Source organism: Lactuca virosa, chromosome 2 (assembly GCF_052849685.1).
Source record: "Lactuca virosa cultivar CGN04683 chromosome 2, Lactuca_virosa_CGN04683_v6, whole genome shotgun sequence".
NCBI lineage: Eukaryota > Viridiplantae > Streptophyta > Magnoliopsida > Asterales > Asteraceae > Lactuca > Lactuca virosa.
Window position 1 is genome coordinate 122,323,238 of NC_136427.1, and position 20,033 is coordinate 122,343,270.

Below are 20,033 nucleotides of genomic sequence, written 5' to 3' on the forward strand. Positions count from 1 at the left end.
GAATTAGAATTAGGAGAATTTACTACTAATTACCTGACCCATTATATGATCAAATGAATCTTAATTGCCTTTACTGACCTCTGAAAGTAAAAGTGCAGAAAAGAGAACAGTGAAAAGAAGCTCCATGGCTTTAATTGTGTGAGTGAAGGAAACCGCAACTCTTCCAAGACTTATATTAGTCAAAAGGTTTCCCATTGTGTGTGCCACTTCCAACATTACCACAGGTACAATCTGACATCATCATAGATCATGCATTTTATAAAATCGGCTACATACCTACCTACTCAATACTCATCGCTCAAACAAACATTTATTCATTAACCAACGAATGAACTAGTGTAAAAAATATAATTAAGCACCTGGGATTTATAAATCTTGGGTCTTGGATGAAGTTTAAGTGCCCACATAATCAAAATCATCACAGTCCCACGCCGAAATTGAAACGTGGTCACTGTCATTGGGTATGGAAAAACCTTAAGAACATGTATCATGTATCATGTATGAAACAAAGCAAATTAGTCTCGTCGATTTATTCTTGTTAACACACAAAAACACAGTTTAATTAATTTCTGACCTGTTTGTTGAAGATGTTGAAGTAGATATTCAAAAGATACCACACTCCAAACATGGATGCCAGCTGTAAATTCCGACCAAACTCAGCTGGATTTGCAGACTCACCGGAGCTTTCAGCAGCCCTGACCACCACCAAATCATTGTAGATTCATTTTGGAGAAAAGAAGGAATAGTAATTATTGTGGGTTTTGTAGTTAGAGCTGAAAATGAAGCCTGGTGTGTTTGAACTTAGTAAATGGATTAGTGAAGAAGAAGAAGATGAACAACGTGGTAAGATTGTGGGTGGTGTATATAGGTTCCAGAGTAGTGTGGCCGGAAGGCTTGCAATCGATATCTCGTACAACAATTTTGAGTCCGACTCCACCGACGTTTGCTTTTGGGTGATATCCTTGGGGATAAACCTTCTATATACGCTCTGTTATCCCTTTCCTTTTGGAACGAAACACCATAGTGAGACTCCACATCTGTAATAATAATCGATCGATAGAGTTTCTACAAAAGTTGCAGGTGATAAAAAATGGCGGAAATCAAAAAATGTAAATTGTACCTTTAGCGAGATTAGGGTAAAGTTGGACAACAGGAGTTAGAGCCATCATCACCTGCGGGAGACCTAGGGGAAGCTGATCGCCTCTATCCACCTGTCAAAAGTGAATCGTCTTCCCATAAGTATTCTCCACGTTCTCCAGATCTTGTCGCTCAACCAGACCAGGAACGCCGAGAAGGAAAAGGACGCCGTTCTTCACCTCATACTCATGGATGTGCCACATCGGCTATTTTGAATCCGACAAGGTTAAGAACAGTTTTTCTGTTACGATGTATTCAACTCCGATTAATCGAGCGTCGGCATCTTGACGATTGTAGATCAAGCACTTCTCATTTCTACGTTTTGATGGCGACAGAGACGGCGACATGGATGGAAGAGAGATATCAGAGAACAAAATAAAGAGACCGGGGAGGGGGAGAGAAGAGATTCGAATGAGTGTTTTGAGTGTTTAAAAAAGCCCTAGAAATCATCCCTGTGATTTTGTGATAAGAAACGCGCGTTTGAGTAATAATTATAAAGCGACGTTCGTAGAGGACACACATTTAAGATAAAATCGCCCTCCGTGTTTGTAATTTTTTTTATTGGACACTAATTTTAGGGCACGCACAAATGCGTTTCCTCTATCCTTGAAATTTTGAAAAGCTGACATATCTTTTAAGACACGCAAAAAATGCGTATCGTAAATCAATACGTGTCATTGTTTGCGCGTCATTAAAGGGTTGTTTTCTAATAGTGTCTCTGTTCTCAATTGTCTTTATATCGAGTGAATCATGTCGATGAGATCTTCAACCCTCATTTAGATTGTTTTTCCTAACAATCGACCAAATTTAATTTCGGTTTCTGAGTCGTACACTCCTACACTGAAACTTCGAAATATCATAACTTCCTCTCATGAAGTAAGATTTAGGCATTCTTTATATGTACCAGTTTGCTTTTTCCATTACTATAACTTTTGTTTATAATATTTACCCAAAATAATCTCTTATTTTTAATGTCTATTTTAGCCCTATTTCTTACGTTTCGACGTAAGTTTTTACACAGGTACCATATACACCTAATATCTATAAAATTTGCATAAAAGTATATATGTATATATATATATATATATGTATATATATATATATATATATATATATATATATATATATATATATGAATAATTTACTTTAATTTATCATAGGAGATTTCAATCGTTGAACGACATACATACAGATTCATAACTATGCCTAGCGATAAACGCAAGCGTTACATGAGAACCAAGATAAAGTGAAACCTAGAGTTGAGAGGTGTATTTTCATTGTTTATACACATAAGTCATTTGGGTACTTGTTCTATAGACCTTCTGATAACGTGGTCTTTGTAGCTCGAAGAGGAGTTGTAACGTCCCAAAAATTAAGACAAAAAATTTTCGTTTTTAAATTATAAACTATTATAAAAAAACATCATCATAAATTCATGGTGGAACAAAGTATATCAACTACATCATAAAACATCAGAGTAATCATAAAATACAAAATGAGGTGGTGTGTGCATTGCAATCATCTCGGGCTCTTCCCCTTCGAACCAGAAGTACCTGAAACATAAACTGAAAACCGTAAGCACAAAGCTTAGTGAGTTCCCCCAAAATACCACATACCATACATAATAAACACATAGTGGGCCCCTTCGGGCATTGGGCCCTAACTGACATCAAGCCTCGCTCGGTAAATAAGTCTGTCAGTTATCAGGCCCCGCGTGGCATCGGGCCCGACCCAATATACATATAAACATATAAACATGTAATCGTACAAACACATGCGATAATTAAAAGGATAATAGCATATAGAATAGTCATCGGGCCCCTGCCCAATAAGCATACAAGCACATAATACGCAAACATATAGCATCCTAACATAACAAACCGTGGGTCGACATTGGTGCCTTCGACCCGCTAAACACAGTGAGGAAACTCACCTCTAGCTGCTGAAATATGAAAAAGAATCTCTGCTTGCTGGTCCGGAAAATCCCCGCGCTATGATTATCAAAATAACATCCAATTATTAATTGGTTCTCGACCCAGCCAAGAATCCAAGCTACTTAGACCATGAACAGGGTAAAAGACCATTTAACCCTTTTTCTTAATTGGCCCAAAACCAAGGACAAACCCAACTACTCAAAAAGCCCAAATCTTATGGAAACCCACGACCCAATTATGGCCCAATCTTCCAAATTGGGCCCAAAACCCATCATGGGCCTAAATCCAAGGAAGCCCAATATATTAGTCAAAGCCCCAAATTAGAAGTCTAATATCCCAACAAGGCCCAAACCTTTAAAGCGCAAAGCATGCCCCAAACCCATGAACATCAAGCCCGTGCATCCATCTGCTCAGTACGCAGGGGGTAATCAGCTCGTACGCCCATCGTACGCCTAAGAATCCTAAACTACTTCATTAAGCACTTAACCAGTAAAGACCTTTTGCTAAACTCTCAAATCTTGTCCCTAAGGGCGACTTATCACGTAAAGTTGGCAATTTTACACACATGCATGCCTTAATGGGACCCAACAGTCAAAAAGAAGCTTAATAAGGGTCTTAATACATGCATGGACCAATAGCCTCCATAAAATTTGCATTTGTATGAACAATGGACCTCCATGGAGCTAAGATCTATCATCCCTTTCTTTTGGAGAAGATTAAAAGCTCAACTTTATCTCAAAAAACCCAAAATGCATAAACTTAGTCCATAAACTAGATCTAGCATATTGAACCATCAAGGTGGGAGCTTATTACCTCAAATGGCTTGAAATGATGATGATAAAGCTGGATCTCTAATCTTCACTCCAAGCAATGAGTCTTCAATCTCCTTCTATCACTTGAAAATGCACAAGAACACACCAAAATCCTTCACAAGAGCTCAAGAGCGCCAAAATGATGGCTAAGGGGCAAAATTGGGGTTTAAGAGATATGAAGGTTGATAGGAGGAAAAACTCATGGGACTTAATGAGATTATATACTGGCAAAACCTTAAAAATTAGGGTTTCTTTCTAACCGGATTACAGACCGCGTTCTGCCATATACGCCCAACATACGTAAGTGCATCCGCGATCCAACGGAGAGCCAGTACGCTCAGCGTACCCATAGGCTACGCCCCGTGCACTGAGCTAAAGGACTAAAAATGAAAGGTTTTGCATAAAAAAGGCTAAAAGGAAACTTACCAAAAACTTGAATGTTACAATTCTCCCCCACTTGAATCAGACTTCGTCCTCAAAGTCCGCTCCCTCAAATAACCCTGTACGGTGCTCCCTCATCTCGTCCTCCGGTTCCCACGTCCATTTTGAACCCTTGCGATGTTGCCACTGGACTTTCACCAACTCAACAACCTTGTTCCTCAAGTTTTTGTCTTCCAGACAAGAATCATCACCAGTCTCTCAATACAATTCAATCGATCATCCACCTGAATATCCTCCAAGGGAACCACCACGGAATCGTCCACCAAAAACTTCCGCAACTGAGAGATGTGGAATGTGCTATGGATCTGACTAAGCTCCTCAGGAAGATGCAAGTGGTACGCAACTCGACCCACCCGGGCCAAAACCCTAAAAAGACCGATGTACCTGGGGCCCAATTTTCCCCTCTTCATCAATCGGATAACACATTTCCAAGGTAACACCTTCAGGAGAACCATGTCCCTAACCTGAAACTCTAAATCTGATCGGCGCTTGTCGACATAGCTCTTCTTTTGACTCTGAGCTGTCTGGAGTCTACTCCGAACCTATTGTATCAACTCAGTAGTCTTGAGTACGACCTCGGTACTCCCCATAACTCGTTGAATGACCTCACCCCAAAAAATCAGGGTCCAACATTTCCTCCGATAGAGCATCTTAAAAGGAGGTCCATCAATTTTGGCGTGATAGTTGCTATTATACGAAAATTTGGCTAATGGAAGATACGTATCCCAACTCCTACCGAAATCCAAAACACACGCCCGAAGCATATCCTCCAAAGTCTGAATACCTCAACCAACTTCTCCATAGAGATACTCTCCTAAATTGGGATAAAATGCACGCTCTTGGTCAATCGTTCCATAATGACCCAAATCGAATCCAGTCCGCGTGTAGTTCAAGGCAACTTCATAATAAAATCCATCGTAATCTCCTCCCATTTCTAAACGGGAATATCCAACGGTTGCATCTTGTCATGAGGTCACTGATGCTCGGCGTTGACGTTCCTGCAAGTCAAGCACCTCTCCACATACCAAGCTATATCATGCTTCTTGCAAGGCCACTAATAATCAGGACAAAGATCTCTATACATCTTCTTTGCCCCGGGATGAAAAGAGAACCTTGATTTGTACGCCTCCTCCATCAGAACCTGACGCACACCACCCCAATACGGAACCCATACCCTCCGATGAAGAGTCAATAACCCTCGGCTATCATAATCAAAGGAAACCACCTGACCCACTATGTGCTCACTCTTCTGGTGCTCTTCCTTCATAGCCTCGACCTGAGACTTGCGAATCCACTCCAAAAGTAGAGTAATCACGGTCATCCTAAAAAAAATATCCCTGATCGGGGTCGCGACCGCCTTGCGGCTGAGACCATCGACCACCACATTGGACTTCCTCAAATGGTAAAGGATCTCACAATCATAATCCTTCACCACATCCAACCACCGGCGCTGCCTCATCTTCAGATTTGACTGATCCATCAGATACCTCAGGCTCTTGTGATCCATGTAAATGGTACAATGAACCCCATAGAGGTAATGTCGCCAAATCTTGAGGGCGAAAACCACAGCCCCCATCTCTAAATCATGTGTCGTATAATTCACCTCATGAGGCTTCAGCAGCCTCGAAGCGTAAGTGATCACGCGAACCCTCTGCATCAGAACTGCACCTAAACCCGTGATCAACGCATCACAATAAACCACGAAGTCCTGAACACCCTCCAGTAGGGTGAAAATTGGCGCCTCATATAACCTCTTCCTTAAGGTCTCAAAAGTTGCCCGCTGCTCAGGCCCCTAGCAAACAGTGACGGTCTTCTTCGTCAACCGAGTCAGAGGAACCTCTATCTTGGAGAAACCCTAAATGAATATCTGATAGTAACCTGCTAAACCAAGGAAACGCCAAATATCAGATAGAGAACTCGGAACCTCACATCTCATCATGGCCTCGACCTTGGCCGGATCGATCAGAATACCGTTCTGGTTAACAAGGTGCCCCAAAAACTACACCTCGCACAACCAGAAGTCACACTTGGAGAACTTCGCAAAAAGTCTCTCATCCTCAGATTCTCCATAACCTATCTCAAGTGATCCTCATGCAGCTCCTGGGTCTTCGAATAGACCAAGATATCATCAATTAATACAATCACAGATCAATCCAACATCGGCCTGCATATGAGGTTTATGAGGTCCATGCACGCGGCTGGAGCATTGATGAGCCCGAAGGGCATGTCACACCCCAAAACCGAGAACGGCGGAATACGTTCTGGGGTGGAGGACGTCATGTACAGTATCATAACAAAGCATAATAGTAAAGACAAGCAACAACATCCATTGCATTAAGATAATAATTGTAATACAAACGTGTTCAGTACAAATGTTAGACACCAAAAATACAATCAAAATAAAGTGGAGTCTTATGTGTGCTCCGTCTTCTCAGAGCTGCATCCGTACCTGTCTACTGATGACCTGAGAATACAAGTTATTTTGAAAACGTTTATCAGCATAAAGCTGGTGAGTTCATAAGTATTTAGTGTCATTTCTTGTATAAAAATATTCACAATTATTCATTGTAAAAGAAAGTTTCGGTGTTCGAAAATAGCATGGGCCCTAGAAAACCCTATGTTTTCCAGAAAAAGTAGTCTTCACCAAGACCCGATGGTTTGTTTGTTCCTTTGATAATGTACAAGTTTTCCCAGTAGTTATTTGTTTGAAAATATAGTTTGACTTTATCCATGTATAGTAATGAGAAAAATGTTTTACCCCAATAGTATCACTGTCGGCCATATGTAATGAAATGCAGGCTCCAGGTAGTATTAAATGTACAATACTCCTCAGGGAGTCTGTTGCCTTTAATTTTTAAAGTATTAATTAAAGGTTTGAATGTGAACTCGTACGTAACCATGCTGATTGACGATCGAATCCCTTTGACCCTCCGAGTCATATGTAGTGATGTGACATTTTGTCACCCCTGGGCCTAGACGGCTCGGACTGTAGCTAGCAGTCGGGATGTGGGAGTGTCTGTCCCGTATAGATCTATACACATAATGCCCGCTCTCCCTCCAGGAGACTCTGGTTACGCGGTGATAGCACAAAGATGTGTCGTATCGAGAAGTAGTATGTCACATTCTATTTTAGTAAGTTCTCTTGTATAGTATGTAGTGTTCTCTTTGTATAGTATATAATGTTCTCCTTGTATAGTATATAGTGTTCTCTTGTATAGTACATAGCATATATTGACTCACAACTGTACTGACTCTGGTAGTTGTCATGGCAATGGTAGCATTGAGTAGTATCCCTTAACTATACCTATTATAGTTAAATAGTGTTGTTGGTTGCATGTCTTTGATATCCAAAGGCATTGAACTGATATGAAAACTTTTATATCTGACACAAATATATAAGATATATAACTAAGAATTCAACGAGAGTCGGACTAATAACAAAATACCCTAAGCCCACAATCAAACAAGAACAGGAAATAAGGTGAGCTATTAGTCCTAAGTCCTTCAAGTCTTACTTATATAAATATATTGGTGTAGATACCTATTATAGTTAAATAGTATAGTTGGTTGCATGTCTTTGATATCCAAAGGCATTGAACTGATATGAAAACTTTTATATCTGACACAAATATATAAGATATATAACTAAGAATTCAACGAGAGTCGGACTAATAACAAAATACCCTAAGCCCACAATCAAACAAGAACAGGAAATAAGGTGAGCTATTAGTCCTAAGTCCTTCAAGTCTTACTTATATAAATACATTGGTGTAGATATGGTTTGAGACTAAAAATTTGTTTAAACGAATTTTGGAAAAATAGTTTTATAGTGATTTGACACGAAAATGAATTTGGTAAGCATTTGAAAACAGTTTAATTGGCAATATAGTTGAAAATATAGAAAACCCCTTTTTGGTGGTAAAAACAGTTAATAGTGTAGAAAATCCTTTTGGTTGCAAGTTATAATTCACATGCGATTGTTACTATAACTTAGTTGGTTCAACTTGTATTCCCCCCCCCCCCATAAAACAGTTAAAAACATTTAAAAAGGTTCATTTAGGGGTATGAACTCACTTGTAGTGAGTGAAGTGGATGGAAACGCCGGGTAGGATGCTAGGTGTCAAGTGAGGACTTGAACACACACACGGATCCTATGTAACATGTAGTGATGTATAAAGTATCTAATTAGTTGTGTAATCACTAGTTAAGTGAGTAAAGGCACTTTAATGTATGAAAACACTTTGTTTCAAGTGTTAGGAGTGCTAAAGGTTGCATCTAAGGAGTGTATGGCCTCACTATGGAGTTTACACTTCACTTGGCCACACTTAAGTGTGTTTACGGTTGGGAGACCATTTCCCCCATGAGTTTACGGCCGTAAACTCATGGAAATGGTGAGTTTGTGTGTCTAAAGGTCTCATGCATCACAAGGAATGCTCCTAAGATCAATTCGAGGGCTAGGGAAGTGATTAGGGTGCAATTGGGTACTCCCTTGGAGTTTACGGTCCTTGGACCACTCCTTGGGAGTTTACGGTCGTAAACTCTAGGGTTTACGGCCGTAAACCCTTGACCACTTCAACCATTTCATGTTTTAGGGTCCTAAACTCATCTACACTAGTTTCGAGTTCATTAAACAAGCTAAGGAAGGATTTAGGGGCATCAAAACACCATTTGAGGTGTTTACGGTTTTTGGGTTTACGGTTCTTGAATGTTCAAGAACCGTAAACTCAAGTTTATGGCTAAAAAGTCATGATCTTGGGTTCCTTAGTCCATGCATGCAAGTATCTAAGCTTTAGAGAAGGTTTGGAAGTGTTTTTGGGGCTTCTAAACCCCCTTTTGGGAGTTCACGGTTTTGGGAGGCTCCCCAAACCGTAAACACATGCATGTTGGGGTATTTGGATGATCCAACTCGAAATAGCATGAATACCAAGCTAGAAAATCAAGTTAGGAAGATTACCTTTGATTTTTGAGGCTTGAAAGTGGTGTTCTTGAGCCAAATCCGTTTTTAGAGAGAGAAAGTAGAGAGAGAAAGCTCCAAGGTGGGAAAAGGCTCTAAAGGTGGACACTCCTCCCTTATATATGGCTGCCTAGTGGGAACCCACCATACACTGTCGTTTAAACGGAGCTAAATGTTTTTACCGGGTAAACTAACCGTAACCCGACTTAGTTGTTTTTATCCCGTCAATAAATATATTATAATAATAATTCAAAAATGAATTATTTAGATAAATATAAGTTAACGGAAAATTTTAATAAAACTAATTTTTTTATTAACGGAAACGGGTTATAGTGACGGAGTAAATTTCGGGTTGTCACATCATCCCCCCGTTAGAGGGAATTTCGTCCCGAAATTCAGAATTCAAGTAGTTACGTTATTACAACACAACTAAGCAAAGAGATGAGGATAGTTAAGTTTCATTTGATCCTCGCGCTCCCAAGTGAACTCTGGTCCTCGTTTGGCGTTCCAACGAACCTTCACAATCGGGATGCGGCTTTGCTTCGTTCGTTTGACCTCTCGGTCCATGATCTCCACAGGTTCTTCCACGAAGTTGAGGCTCTCATTGATCTCGATTTCATCGAGTGGAATTATGAGAGTCTCTTCGGATAGGCACTTTTTCAAGTTCGAGACGTGGAAGGTAGGATGCACATTACTAAGTTCGCGGGGTAGATTGAGTTTGTAAGCTACGGGGCCGATTCTAGCGAGAATCTCAAAAGGCCCTATGTATCTTGGATTCAGCTTTCCGCGCTTTCCGAAGCGTATCAAGCCTTTCCAGGGTGAGACTTTCAAAAGGACTCGGTCTCCCACCTGGAATTCCAAGGGTTTCCTCCGTTTATCTGCGTAGCTTTTCTGTCGGTCTCTTGAGGCTTTAAGTTGTGCTCGGATTTGTACGATCTTTTCGGTGGTTTCGCGGATGATTTCTGGACCGGTGAGAGTGCTGTCAGGAACTCGTCGCTTAGCTAATTGAGTGTCGCCTACCTCGGCCCAGCACAGAGGGGATCTGCACTTCCGGCCGTATAGGGCTTCGAATGGAGCAGCTTTGATGCTTGTGTGATAACTGTTGTTGTAGGAAAACTCGACTAGGGGTAAGTGGGTATCCCACGCCTTACCAAAGTCGATTACACAGACTCGCAGCATATCCTCCAAGGTTTGAATAGTTCTCTCACTTTGTCCATCGGTTTGAGGATGGTATGCTGTGCTTATATCCAGCTTAGTTCCAAGAGCCTTCTGTAGTGACTGCCAGAACCTCGAGGTGAACCTGCTATCCCGATCGGAAATAATGGACACAGGTACACCGTGCAGTCGGACTACCTCTTGGATTTAAATTCGCGTAAGTCTGTCCATTTTGAAATTTTCCTTGATAGGAAGGAAGTGGGCGGATTTGGTTAGCCGGTCGACAATTACCCAAATGGTGTCGTACCCATTCGGAGATTTGGGCAATTTGGTAATGAAATCCATAGTAATTCTCTCCCACTTCCATTCAGGTATCTCTGGCTGTTGGAGAAGACCCGAGGGTTTCTGGTATTCGACCTTGACCTTAGCGCAAGTAAGGCACTTATTCACGAATGTAGCGATTTCCGCTTTCATGTTAGGCCACCAGTACGATTTCTTGAGATCCAGGTACATCTTATCTGAACCTGGGTGAATGGAATATCGAGTGTTGTGCGCTTCTTTCATGACCAAGTCTCTGAAGCCACCGTGTCGCGGTGTCCAGATCCGGTCCATGAGGTAGTAAGCGACGTCATCCTTGACTACCAGATTCTTATCCATTCCTCGCAGGGACTCTCCCGCCACATTTTCCGGTTTCAAAGCTTCAAGCTGTGCTCCCTTAATTTGTGCGGGTAGACGCGAATGGATAGTCATGGTTAGGGACTTGACTCTTCGCCCAGAATATTCCTTCCGACTTAGGGCGTCTGCTACCACATTGGCTTTACCCGGGTGGTAACGAATTTCACATTCGTAGTCATTGAGTAGCTCGACCCACTGTCGTTGTCTCATGTTGAGCTCCTTCTGGTTGAAGATGTGCTGGAGGCTTTTGTGGTCGGTATAGATGGTGCTCTTTGTACCATGCAGATAGTGTCTCCATATCTTTAGGGCGAACACGACCGCTCCTAGCTCGAGGTCGTGCGTGGTGTAGTTGACTTCGTGTGTCTTCAGCTGTCTTGAGGCGTAGGCGATGACCTTACCTCGTTGCATCAGAACACAGCCGAGCCCCTGATTGGATGCATCGCAATATACTACGAAGTCTTCTGTCCCCTCGGGGAGGGACAGTATCGGCGCGGTGCACAAGGCTCGCTTCAGGGTTCGGAATGCCTTCTCTTGTTTTTCTTCCCAGTCAAAGGCCACGCCTTTCTGGGTCAATGCCGTAAGAGGCTTCGCAATCCGAGAGATATTCTGAATGAATCTTCGGTAGTAGCCAGCGAGGCCTAGAAATTGGCGAATTTCTGTAGGCGTCTTTGGTGCTGACCAGTTCTCAATAGCTTTAATTTTGGATGGGTCCACGTGGATTCCTTCTTTGCTAACCACGTGTCCTAAGAATTCGACTCTTCGGATCCAAAATTCGCACTTTGAGAACTTTGCGTAAAGCTTCTCCGATAACAGTTTCCAGGACTTGTCGCAGATGATCGCTATGCTCTTCCTCACTTCTAGAGTAGATAAGTATGTCATCAATGAAGACGATGACGAACTGATCCAAGTAAGGACGGCATACTCTATTCATCAAGTCCATGAAGACTGCGGGCGCATTGGTCAGTCCGAACGGCATCACTACGAACTCGTAGTGCCCGTAACGAGTCCGGAAGGCTGTCTTCGGAACATCCTCCTCGAGCACTCGCAGCTGGTGATACCCGGACCTTAGATCAATTTTGGAAAAGTAACTCGCCCCTTGCAGTTGATCAAATAAATCGTCTATCCGAGGAAGGGGATAACGGTTCTTGATTGTCAGCTTGTTGAGTTCTATGTAGTCGATGCACATGCGGAACGATCCGTCTTTCTTATTTACGAACAAGACTGGTGCTCCCCAGGGTGAGAAGCTTGGTCTTATAAAGCCCTTGCTGAGCAGTTCGTTAAGTTGGCCGGATAGTTCTTGCATCTCAGCAGGCGCTAGACGATAGGGCGATTTAGCTACGGGGGTAGCTCCTGGAATTAAATCGATTCTGAACTCTACTTGACGTTTGGGAGGTAGACCTGGCAGTTCCTCTGGAAAGATGTCAGGGAAGTCGCACACGACGGGGAAATCTCTGAGTTCTTTCGTTTTCCGGCTCGTGTCGACTACGTGTGCAAGGAATGCGCGATATTCCTTGCGCAGGTATTTCTGAGCTTGAATGCTCGAGATGATGCGAAGGCTCGTACTGGGTTTGTCTTCGTAGATCATCAATGTTTCATTGTTGGGCAAGTTCAAACGGATGGCTTTGTCGAAACACAGGATGTCGGTACGGTGGAGACTCAACCAGTCCATGCCTATGATGACATCAAAGCTCTTGATCGCTACTGGTATGAGATCGATAGGAAACGAATGATTATCTAGCGTGAGGGTACAACCTATGTAGATTTCGTTAGAACTTTCCGTCTTGCCGTTAGCCATTTCTACGACGAAGGTTTCTTTCAGTGATTGCGGTGATTGTTTGAGTAAGTGTTTAAAGTTTTGATTTACGAAACTTCTTTCTGCCCCACTATCGAATAGAATACAAGCATAAGAGTTATCGAGAAGGAACGTACCCGTGACTACGGTGGGGTCTGCTACAGCCTCATTATGGCCAATAGCAAGTAGTCTACCTGCTCCTCCCGCGTTGCCAGCCTTTGGACAATTTCTTTTGAAATGTCCGACTTCGCCACAGCCATAACAGGCCTGGCTCGCTCCCGAACTGGGAATTTGGGAAATAGGTTTGGGAGGTGCTCTGCAGAACCGGATGGTGTGGCCCTTCCGGTCGCAATTGGCGCGGTGCATTTCACGGCATGGGCCGTTATGATGGAAGGCGCACTTATCGCACTTGGGTAGATTCCCCGCATATGATTTGGCGTGCACAGGGGCAGTAGGAGTAGTGGCAGCATGGACAGCCACCATTTGCTGGTTACTGGAAGAGGATTTGACTGATTTACCCTTCTTTTGATCCCTCCGCTTTCTCTTGTTGTCGGAGGCGTAAGTTGGAGCAGTAGTGATGGTTGGGGTTGTCGATGGAGCACGGGGAACTTCATGATCGATAAGCATTTGGGCCAACTCCTTGGCACTTTCGAAGGTCATTGGTCTTGATGATAGAACGTTCCCACGATACGGAGGCACTAGGCCCCCGATGTATCGCTCAATCTTCTTGGCTTCCGAGGGGATCATGTTAGAGCATAAGGCTACCAGCTCGCAGTACCGGGTTGTGTAAGCTACTATATCGGAACCCTGCATTTTGAGATTCCAGAGTTCCTCCTCCAATTTCTGAATTTCTCCTTTTGGGCAGTACTCTGTCATCATTAGGTCTTTCAGTGTATCCCAACCCATGGCGTTAGCTGCTACCAGGGAGAGGGCTTTGACATGGCCATTCCACCATGTTAGGGCCCTTTGGGTAAGGGTACAAGTAGCAAACTTTATCTTGCTCCCTTCGGGGCAGGAGCACATTTCGAATACTGCTTCGGTTCTTTCGAACCATTGGGTTAGGGCAAGGATTCCCCCGGTCCCGTTGAAGTAGGTAGGCTTGCAACTGATGAAATCTTTGTAGGTGCATTCCCGAGCACGGGGGTGGGTTTCACCCTGGCTAGAGTTAGTGCCCAGTCCACCTCTACTGGCACCACCAGAATTGACTTGCGCCAGAGCGGCGGTCACGGCTGCAGTCACGGCTGTTTGGAACAACACCGGGTCGAACTGCGGAGGAACCGGCGGTGTAGGTGGTGGTGGAGCTTGAGTTGCGGGAGTTCTCCTGGTTGGACGCTTGCGAGGCGGCATCTTGTACTGAAAGGTTACGAAAACGATGACAATAGTAAGAATCGATTTGTAAACATGATAAGAGTGTTTCTTGGACTAACTCTCTATAGTCTAACAAACAAAGGGAAATATACTGCTAGGTTAGGGACACCCAAAAGTACAATTTCCCCATCAATTAGATACTGCCAATAGTACTGGTATTACTGATGTATATTGAGTTGGAGAAAGAAAATGACCTAGAAGTAGGTCTTACATCAAACCATCAGGGAAAATGTTGGCAGTTTAGTAGTCTAGCTCGAGTACTTCCAAAGTTAGGAATGTTTACAGGCATGTACTCTATTGACTATAGAAAGAGCGCTATTCCTTAATCAAAAGGGAGGGATGAGTTGGCATCTTTTACTGGCGACGGGGATCCTTTGGGGCAAACCCTAAGATCAGCCAGTTGGCGCACAACTCCCTGAAGATGTCGCTCGTGCGTCCTCTGACGTGCTCGGAGTTTCATGACTTCCGCTCGGGATGCGGTTATGCCATTTACGCGAGAATGGGGAAAGAAAATTGATAGGCGCTAATCTATGATACTTATAAGATGATCGTTATTAGTCGACCCAATATTTGCATAGTGCATACCAATTACATGTAATCGAAGCAGAATAGACCTTCGAATAAGTGACCCTAACTCCAAGCCCACAATCAAACAAGAACAGGAAATGAAGCAAAGGTCACAGATTCTAAGTCTATAACGCCTTAGTCACATGTAACCGTGGTGTATCCACTTAGCAACTATTGCCCTACTAGTAACGACCCTTTTAGTTCTCACATATGTTGTAACTAGAATGCAGAATACTCCTATAGTATTCTTGTTCTGATGTTCTTGTAACAGTATTGGTAAGTTTTAGACTTGTTGCAACACCACAACCATTCTTAGGCACATGCTAGCCACACCTAGGAAAATGTAGTTGATCAGGCTACATCCGCCTAGTTTTGGCCATATGTCTCTAAGCCTAACTGTGCTGTTCAACAATCTTAATACTTTTGTTTTGTTCTAGTATGATACTGACCCTTTGTATGTATGTATATATATACTTAGTTAAATATTTTATTATTTAAAAGTATATATTCTTGTTCAGAGTGTTTTAGTCCCGATGTGTTTATAGTTTGTATATCTTTTATGGGTTGATATACTTGATTCACTATAAACAGTGCTCTGATACCAATCTATCACACCCCAAAACCGAGAACGGCGGAATACGTTCTGGGGTGGAGGACGTCATGTACAGTATCATAACAAAGCATAATAGTAAAGACAAGCAACAACATCCATTGCATTAAGATAATAATTGTAATACAAACGTGTTCAGTACAAATGTTAGACACAAAAAATACAATCAAAATAAAGTGGAGTCTTATGTGTGCTCCGTCTTCTCAAAGCTGCATCCGTACCTATCTACTGATGACCTGAGAATACAAGTTATTTTGAAAACGTTTATCAGCATAAAGCTGGTGAGTTCATAAGTATTTAGTGTCATTTCTTGTATAAAAATATTCACAATTATTCATTGTAAAAGAAAGTTTTGGTGTTCGAAAATAGCATGGGCCCTAGAAAACCCTATGTTTTCCAGAAAAAGTAGTCTTCACCAAGACCCGATGGTTTGTTTGTTCCTTTGATAATGTACAAGTTTTCCCAGTAGTTATTTGTTTGAAAATATAGTTTGACTTTATCCATGTATAGTAATGAGAAAAATGTTTTACCCCAACAGTATCACTGTCGGCCATATGTAATGAAATGCAGACTCCAGGTAGTATTAAATGTACAATACTCCTCAGGGAGTCTGTTGCCTTTAATTTTTAAAGTATTAATTAAAGGTTTGAATGTGAACTCGTACGTAACCATGCTGATTGACGATCGAATCCCTTTGACCCTCCTAGTCATATGTAGTGATGTGACATTTTGTCACCCCTGGGCCTAGACGGCTCGGACTGTAGCTAGCAGTCGGGATATGGGAGTGTCTGTCCCGTATAGATCTATACACATAATGCCCGCTCTCCCTCCAGGAGACTCTGGTTACGCGGTGATAGCACAAAGATGTGTCGTATCGAGAAGTAGTATGTCACATTCTATTTTAGTAAGTTCTCTTGTATAGTATGTAGTGTTCTCTTTGTATAGTATATAATGTTCTCCTTGTATAGTATATAGTGTTCTCTTGTATAGTACATAGCATATATTGACTCACAACTGCACTGACTCTGGTAGTTGTCATGGCAATGGTAGCATTGAGTAGTATCCCTTAACTATACCTATTATAGTTAAATAGTGTTGTTGGTTGCATGTCTTTGATATCCAAAGGCATTGAACTGATATGAAAACTTTTATATCTGACACAAATATATAAGATATATAACTAAGAATTCAACGAGAGTCGGACTAATAACAAAATACCCTAAGCCCACAATCAAACAAGAACAGGAAATAAGGTGAGCTATTAGTCCTAAGTCCTTCAAGTCTTACTTATATAAATATATTGGTGTAGATACCTATTATAATTAAATAGTATAGTTGGTTGCATGTCTTTGATATCCAAAGGCATTGAACTGATATGAAAACTTTTATATCTGACACAAATATATAAGATATATAACTAAGAATTCAACGAGAGTCGGACTAATAACAAAATACCCTAAGCCCACAATCAAACAAGAACAGGAAATAAGGTGAGCTATTAGTCCTAAGTCCTTCAAGTCTTACTTATATAAATACATTGGTGTAGATATGGTTTGAGACTAAAAATTTGTTTAAACGAATTTTGGAAAAATAGTTTTATAGTGATTTGACACGAAAATGAATTTGGTAAGCATTTGAAAACAGTTTAATTGGCAATATAGTTGAAAATATAGAAAACCCCTTTTTGGTGGTAAAAACAGTTAATAGTGTAGAAAATCCTTTTGGTTGCAAGTTATAATTCACATGCGATTGTTACTATAACTTAGTTGGTTCAACTTGTATTCCCCCCATAAAACAGTTAAAAACATTTAAAAAGGTTCATTTAGGGGTATGAACTCACCTGTAGTGAGTGAAGTGGATGGAAACGCCGGGTAGGATGCTAGGTGTCAAGTGAGGACTTGAACACACACACGGATCCTATGTAACATGTAGTGATGTATAAAGTATCTAATTAGTTGTGTAATCACTAGTTAAGTGAGTAAAGGCACTTTAATGTATGAAAACACTTTGTTTCAAGTGTTAGGAGTGCTAAAGGTTGCATCTAAGGAGTGTATGGCCTCACTATGGAGTTTACACTTCACTTGGCCACACTTAAGTGTGTTTACGGTTGGGAAACCATTTCCCCCATGAGTTTACGGCCATAAACTCATGGAAATGGTGAGTTTGTGTGTCTAAAGGTCTCATGTATCACAAGGAAGGTTCCTAGGATCAATTCGAGGGCTAGGGAAGTGATTAGGGTGCAATTGGGTACTCCCTTGGAGTTTACGGTCCTTGGACCACTCCTTGGGAGTTTACGGTCGTAAACTCTAGGGTTTACGGACGTAAACCCTTGACCACTTCAACCATTTCATGTTTGAGGGTCCTAAGCTCATCTACACTAGTTTCGAGTTCATTAAACAAGCTAAGGAAGGGTTTAGGGGCATCAAAACACCATTTGAGGTGTTTACGGTTTTTGGGTTTACGGTTCTTGAATGTTCAAGAACCGTAAACTCAAGTTTATGGCTAAAAAGTCATGATCTTGGGTTCCTTAGTCCATGCATGCAAGTATCTAAGCTTTAGAGAAGGTTTGGAAGTGTTTTTGGGGCTTCTAAACCCCCTTTTGGGAGTTCACGGTTTTGGGAGGCTCCCCAAACCGTAAACACATGCATGTTGGGGTATTTGGATGATCCAACTCGAAATAGCATGAATACCAAGCTAGAAAATCAAGTTAGGAAGATTACCTTTGATTTTTGAGGCTTGAAAGTGGTGTTCTTGAGCCAAACCCATTTTTAGAGAGAGAAAGTAGAGAGAGAAAGCTCCAAGGTGGGAAAAGGCTCTAAAGGTGGACACTCCTCCCTTATATATGGCTGCCTAGTGGGAACCCACCATACACTATCATTTAAACGGAGCTAAATGTTTTTACCGGGTAAACTAACCGTAACCCGACTTAGTTGTTTTTATCCCGTCAATAAATATATTATAATAATAATTCAAAAATGAATTATTTAGATAAATATAAGTTAACGGAAAATTTTAATAAAACTAATTTTTTTATTAACGGAAACGGGTTATAGTGACGGAGTAAATTTCGGGTTGTCACAGGGCATCACCATGAACTCGTAATGACCATAGCGAGTCTGGAAGGTCTTCTTCTGCACATCGTCCTCTCTGACCCTCATCTGATGGTAACCCAAACGCAGATCAATTTTAGAAAACCAAGATGCACCCTGAAGTTGGTCAAACAAATCATCAATCCTCGAGAGTGGATAACGGTTCTTCACTGTTAGCTTATTCAACTCCCGCTAATCAATACACATCCAATGAGACCATGTTGGATTAGGTGTCTAAGCCCATAACTATAATTGGTATGTAATTGACCCGATAGTAGCATGGTCCTTTTGGGTTGCCTTCACCGGAGCAATTTGATAGGATGGTGTTGGGTCTAGAGTGTTGCGTCATATGGGCTTAGTGTCGTTAGTTTGTTTACCCGGTTTGGGTCTGTCCAACCGTGGTTTATCATTAGGGTTAGTGGATATATTATGCTTGCATGTATAGCTTTCAAGTTGTCGTTCTCATTAATTGCTTTTGCATTGTAACCCTAAGCACACCTCTACAGTCGAAGTTCTTCATCGAGCTCTTCTGAGGTGTGAGTTATTAATCATTCGACGCCATTTGATCCATTCTTGTGTTCTTTGATTACTTCATTCTTGTGTTTTTGTTTAGAATCTATCGATCTATAACTCTTTATTCCCATCAATTGGTATCAGAGCAGGAGACTGTGTAATATATACTCATCTCTTCTGTTTGAAGAATCCATTAGGGTTTCCGGTTTTATTAAATATATAGAAGCCGTCCTCTTCTTGTCGACGGTGTATCTGGTGTTTGATAAAACCCTAGTTTCGACTTTACAAGTCTGATTCAAGCAAATGAAAAGAAGAAGTTTATCATCATGTCTCACGATGATTCTCAAGTCAATCCAATCAACATCTCCAACAGTATAGGATCCACTACGAGGGTTCCCATTATATCCACTCAAGATTATGAAGTATAGGCGCATCACTTTGAAGACTATGTCGTTGGATCTGAAGACAACGGTTATCTCATATGGGAAGCAATAACATTGGGTACGTTTGTTCACTCTGGAACAAACCGAACGGTCAAGACTCAAAAAGAGTATAACCAACTCTTGGCGGACGTAGATAAGATCCCTCAACATGAAAAAGACAAAGTGTTATGCAACATTAAAGCCATGAGGATGATAAGATTCGCCTTGCAATCTGACACTTTTTGTCTGGTAAGTGCATGCACAACAGCTAAAGAAATATGGGATAGGTTGAAAGAATTATATTCAACTGATGAGGATCTAGAGTACTCGATCCAAACCCTATTGCTCTTTGAATTTGGTGCTTTCGCACAAAAACCTGAAGAGAAACTCATTCAGACGTTTGATCATTTCAACCATTTGCTCAGCAAGATGATGAAGCACGGTATTGAAAGGAAAGTGATCGAACAAAAGGTTACATTCATGAATGGCTTAAGGCCCGAACGGATGGCAGTGGTCTCGACTGTGAAAGCTCATGAGAAATTTAAATCATATTCGCTGGCAAAA

At 41.6% G+C, this 20,033-nt stretch overlaps 1 pseudogene; it reads right to left on the reverse strand.

Annotated features, from left to right (window-relative positions):
- Positions 1–767: 767 nt before the first annotated feature.
- LOC145157711 (oil body-associated protein 1A pseudogene) lies at positions 768–1,484 on the reverse strand (annotated as a pseudogene).
- Between the last annotated feature and the right edge of the window lie 18,549 nt (positions 1,485–20,033).